Here is a 6,000-nt window from a genome sequence, read left to right on the forward strand (position 1 = left end):
AGAGGGCAAAACCTTAACACCTTGGCAAGGAGACCACCTCTTCAATGCTACGAGTGTGGTGGACCACATCGTGTAGCAGAGTGCCCTAATAGGCTACAGAAGATCTCTACTCAGATGCAACCAAATCAAGCGAGCACATCGGGAATGCCGGTACTTACATGTAATCGTTGTGGCATAGATCATTTGATCGCTCAATGTCCACATAATCCTAATGCACCCAAGATTACGCCATTGAATTTGGTTGAGGTCACCAACCAAGCACGAAGAACCACACCCGTTGTACCCGCGAATGTAGTTACACGATCAATGCTTCAAAATCAAAACTACATTCTTGAAGAGAGGGATACTGCATCAATCGCTCAGGCAAAGAAAAAGAAAACACGACGAAAGAGATCGCTTAATGCCACGAGCTCCAAGCCCAGTTCAAAGACCAACATAGGGACAGGAGACGACCCCGTGTATATGAATGATCCTGAAGATGATTCCGATTCAATAGAAACCATGGGGACCAAAGCCACTACCCTAAGGGAGGAACCCACTCGGGAGCTCAATGAAGGAGAATCAAACGAGTACATAAATAAGGGAAAACCGAAGGAAACTTCCTCAGCCCCACAACCAAGTCAGTCAATGCCCTCTCGACCACCCAAACTGACTGAGACTCCCCAAGACAAGCCACGTGGGCCAAAAACCCTCAAGAAAAAGATTGGAACTTACCCAAACCCAGTTGAGGATATTGAACAAGTGCAACACTTAAGGGGTTTGGTGGAAGAAACACAAAGAGAACTGGAGCCAAGAAAAATCAAAATTCCAGACACAGTGTTTCCTACGCAAGTTCAGCCTCACCGGACCCATAAACCGTTAGCTATACCTAGTATCATTCGGGAAGAAAGCGAGGATAGGACATCAGGAAGTGGGCAAACACCCTTCTTGCTGGAAAGAATGTTTAGTGAGGGAATGCCTGACCCCATCGAAGAGGAAGTGATTCCATCTTCACCGATCCCTAGTCAAGGGGCGATGTCTCGAAAAGTACCGTTGAATGTGTCTAAGCTAATGGATTTCATGTCCTCTGAGATCAGAACCACGATCATATCCAAATTATACGGAGATCCTGAGCTATTCTTAGCTCTTCGGGCATTTCTCAATGGAGAACTAAAGGCGGGACTACCACAATTTGCAAATATGGATAGACCCGACACGCTTCAAGATGAAGGGGAGCATTGGGATCTACAACCCAACTTAGATGAAGATTCGGTCGTTGAAATACCTGTGAACAAGTTGGGTCAGTACTTTGAAGGGGACGAATCTAATGCCACCCTTCCCATTACTACCAAGGGATTAACTCTAAAGGGAATCCTTGATGGTGGTGCTGGAGTGAGCATTGTGACTAAAAACTGTTGGGAATCTATGGGAAGACCTCACCTCGAAGTCACAAACATAGTGGTTAAGATGGCAAATGGAACTATTGCTAAACCTATTGGAATGTTAAGGGACCTTAAGATCAAGGTTTTGGGATACAAGGTACGACATACCTTCATTGTAATGGATTTCTCCAAGCATCCTATGTCATATCAAATGATCTTAGGACGTCCTTTCATGAGGGAAGCACAAATGGTGCATGACTGGTCGAAAAACCATGTCTATCTACAATTCCAGGACTCTGTCATTCGAGTTGATCTTGAGAATGGTCGTGCGCATCCCTTAGGAAGCAAGGTTATCATTGATAATCGATCGGATACCACTGTTCACTCTGCCCCATTAAGGTATTGCTATACATGCAAAAAAGAGACTGATGATGGAAAAGATTCTCCTTATATGGATGTTCTACCGGGTATGACTGAGTCGGATAACGTGGATTGGGTACACCTAGCGGCAACCATAGACACATGGGGAAATAGAGGCACAAGTTGGGTAACACCTGAGGGGCAAGATATGCCACCGTTAGTGCCAATAAACATGATAGGTGTTATGCACTTGACTCCTGATGGCGAGAACGTGGCAAACTCCACTGACACTGAAAGTAGCGAAGACTCTGACCAATGCAACTCTGAGTATGAATCTCAAGAAGAAACTGACCCTGAGCCTGATGGGAAAAATGAATCAAATATTCACCCAAATGTGGAAGCAAGGTGCTCAACGCCTAGGACAGTGGCCTCCTGCAGTTCATCCGAAAGTGAAGATCGACCAAGTGAGTCCGAATCTGGTAGAAACAAAAATCAAAAACTTGGTAAGCAGAAAACGAAACATAAGCGCCAACGCTATCGAGCTAATGTACGCACTGCAATAAACAAGGAAAGATCCACTGCAGAATGGCTTAGTTATGTAGGAGCCATTGATGCTCATCGAAAGATAGCTAATAATTGGGGACAATATCTCCAAAGTGTCATGTGGTGTATTCCGCAACCTCATGACGTCACCCAATTAGAAATCGAAGAGAAGCCGAAACTAAGTCGTACTGCAAGAAGGCGGCAAAACCAAGAGTTGGCTCAACAACAAAAGGAAGCGGAATTGAAAGAAAAAAGTCTGGCACAACAGGAACCAGTAGACTTACACCCCGCACCCGAGCATTTCAAATCATTCACCACAGGGGAACGTAAAGTAGTCTACACAAAAGCCCAACGAATGCCTACCAATGGGAGTAGCGGTGTCTACGATGGCCCTGCGGTAGTCAAGGAGATAGACTTAGCAGATCCGGGTGAGGAGTCTAAACCAGTTTTTATTGCTCAAGACCTCACCAAGGCGGAAGAAGCTGCACTTACGAAGCTTCTTAAAGAATTCAAGGACATATTTGCTTGGACATATCATGATATGAAGGGTGTTCCACCCTCGGTGGTGCAACACACGATTCCAATGATTAGCACTGCTAAACCAGTCCAACAACGTCCCTACCCAATGAATCCTAAGTACGCAAAGATTGTACAAGAGGAAATTGAAAAGCTGGTAAAATGTGGATTCATATACCCAATTGAGCACTCAGAATGGGTTTCTCCGATAGTCATCGTGCCAAAGAAGAATGGGAAACTCAGAGTGTGCGTTGATCTCAAAAAGGTTAATGCAGCCACCAGAAGGGATCATTACCCCTTGCCATATTCTGAACATGTGCTTGAAAGAGTGGCAGGCAAGGAGGCATATAGCTTTTTAGATGGGTACTCGGGTTACAATCAGATCACAATTGCAGACGAGGACCAAGCTAAAACAGCATTTATCACAGAGTTTGGAGTGTTTGCCTTTCGCGTCATGGCTTTTGGCTTGACCAATGCACCTGCAACATTCCAACGATTGATAAACACGGCCTTTAAGGAATATCTAAGGGACTTCTGTGAAGCTTTCTTAGATGATCTTTGTGTTCATTCCTCGTGGGACGAGCACTTGATGTGTTTACGAAAAATATTTGAAAGGTGTAGATTATATCGCATCTCCTTGAATCCTTTCAAATGCCAATTTTGGGTTAAACACGGAGTTATCTTAGGGCATATAGTGTCCAAAAATGGGATTTCCACTGACGAGAGTAAAATCAAGGTCATTCTGGAATTGCCACCACCCACCAACTACAAGGGAGTCCAACGCTTTATGGGCCACGTTGGTTATTATCGAAGGTTTATTCTATTCTTCGCCGAGATAGCTCGACCATTGTATAAGCTTCTCATTGAGTTTATTTGGACCGAAGAATGTGACCGTGCCTATGAGCTATTAAAGAAGGCCTTGGCGAGTGCTCCAATCTTGAGAATGCCTAACTGGGATTTACTCTTCCATGTGCATATTGATGCATCAAACTTTGCTATTGGGTGTGTTTTAACTCAACCTGGAGAACACAAGCTAGACTACCCCATTACCTTTGCCAGTCGCCAGTTGAACGATGCTGAGATGAACTACACCACTACGGAGCGAGAAGGGTTGGCAATGATATATGCAGTAAGGAAATTTCGTTATTACCTCCTTGCCACCAAGTTTGTTTTCTATGTAGATCATCAAGCATTGTTGTATCTGGTAAACAAACCATGCTCCACAGGAAGAATCACACGATGGCTATTGATTCTTCTTGAGTTTGATTTCACTATTGTTGTGAGACCTGGCAAAAAACATGTTATGGCTGATCATTTGTCTCGCATACCTAATGGTGAGGCTCCTACGGGGGTTGATGATGACTTACCAGACACTTCCCTGTTCATGGTGGAGACAATGCCTGAATGGAGTGAGAAGATTGTTAACTTTTTGGTTAATGGCTTTCCACCCAAGGAGCTTCGCAAAGATCTAGCTCGAAAGCTAATCAAAGAATGTGAACCCTATTGCCTGATAGCCGGGACTCTTTATAAAAGAGGAAAGGATGACGTTCTTAGGCGTTGTGCTCGAGAGGATGAGTATCTATACATTTTGCAAGAGGCACATATGGGTGTAGCCGGTGGTCACTTCTCAGGAGACTTAACTGCGCGAAAGATCTTACAATCAGGGTATTGGTGGCCAACTATGTTCCAAGATGCATCACTCTTTGTGAAGGGTTGCGATGAATGCCAACGATATAAGAAACCCCAGAGGAAAGATCAGATGCCCCTACATCCAATCAAAGTAAACCAACCATTTGAAAAGTGGGGTTTAGACTTTGTAGGTCCAATTAGCCCAGCGGCCCGAAACACACAATCTCGCTATATTATTGTGGCCACTGACTATATAACCAAATGGGCTGAAGCGAAAGCGACACGTAAGGCAGATGCGAGGACAACAGCCAAGTTCCTCTTTGAAAATATAATCACACGCTTCGGTTGTCCTTTTGAACTTGTGAGCGACAATGGTACGCATTTTATAAATGAAGTAATTAAGGAGCTCACAACAAATTTCATGATATCCCATCATAAATCTACTCCTTATTATCCGCAAGCGAATGGCCAAGCCGAGAGTACAAACAAGACATTAATCTCTGTTTTGACAAAGACAGTTGAAGCTCATCGCACGGATTGGGATCTAAAGCTTACGACAGCTTTATGGGCCTATCGTACTGCGTACAAAGTGGCTATTAATTGCACACCATTCAAAATGGTATATGGCCAAGAAGCAGTCATGTCGTGGGAATTTGTCATTCCTAGTCTTCGTGTTGCTACTCAAGAAAGTTGGGATGGTAATCCCTTAGCAGAGCGTCTGTATATCCTTGAGCGGCTAAACGAAGAAAGACAATTGGCTGTATACAATGCCCTTGTGGAGAAGGATAGAAGGAAAAAATGGTTTGATCGCCATCTAAAGGACAAGGACATCAAGGTTGGGGATAAAGTCCTGATGTATGGAGTGCGAAATGAAAAGAAGAAGCTCAAATATGCTGGTAAGGGACCATATAGAGTATGTGAAATTACCCCGCAAGGTACCATCAGAGTGGAGACTCTCGACGGAGTTGAAACCATTGGATTCCTTAATGGGAGTAAATTCAAACGATACTATGACCCCCTAAGCCAGGAGGAGTTACATGCAATCCATCAAAAGAAGGCAGCTAAAGAACAGGCTGAGCTTAAAAAGATACAAGCAAGAGTCGAAGCCAAAGAACGTCAACAGCGTGCTAGGAGACAACGAGAAGCCAACTTGGGAATTACGCAAGTATTTTTCGAGGAAGCAGAGGAGGATGCACTGGAATCTGACCCACCTCTAAGATACCCAATTGAGTTACAGAGTCCTTACGGGGAGGTGCTGTACAATGCATTATTGGATACAGGAGCTCAACACAATTTGCTATCATATGGCGTGTGGTGTCAACTGGGAAAACCACCTCTATCCAAGAGTTCTATCCAAGTTCAAGGAATCAACAAGAAGAAAACCCCCGTCTCAGGAATTCTGCACACTCCGGTTGCCTATGACAAGGGAACCATAATTCAAAGCAATTCGCCTATTGACCATGACTGACCCCTACTCCGTAGAGGACATATCCCTGATAGCCCAATGCTTTCCTTTTCCACAAGATGACTATCCTCGCATGGTTACATTTTTGATGAGTTTATGTGGATGGGAAAATGAAAAGGAAATATC

This window comes from Cibotium barometz, chromosome 9 (assembly GCF_041138505.1).
Source record: "Cibotium barometz isolate CiBa-2024 chromosome 9, ASM4113850v1, whole genome shotgun sequence".
NCBI classification, from domain to species: domain Eukaryota; kingdom Viridiplantae; phylum Streptophyta; class Polypodiopsida; order Cyatheales; family Cibotiaceae; genus Cibotium; species Cibotium barometz.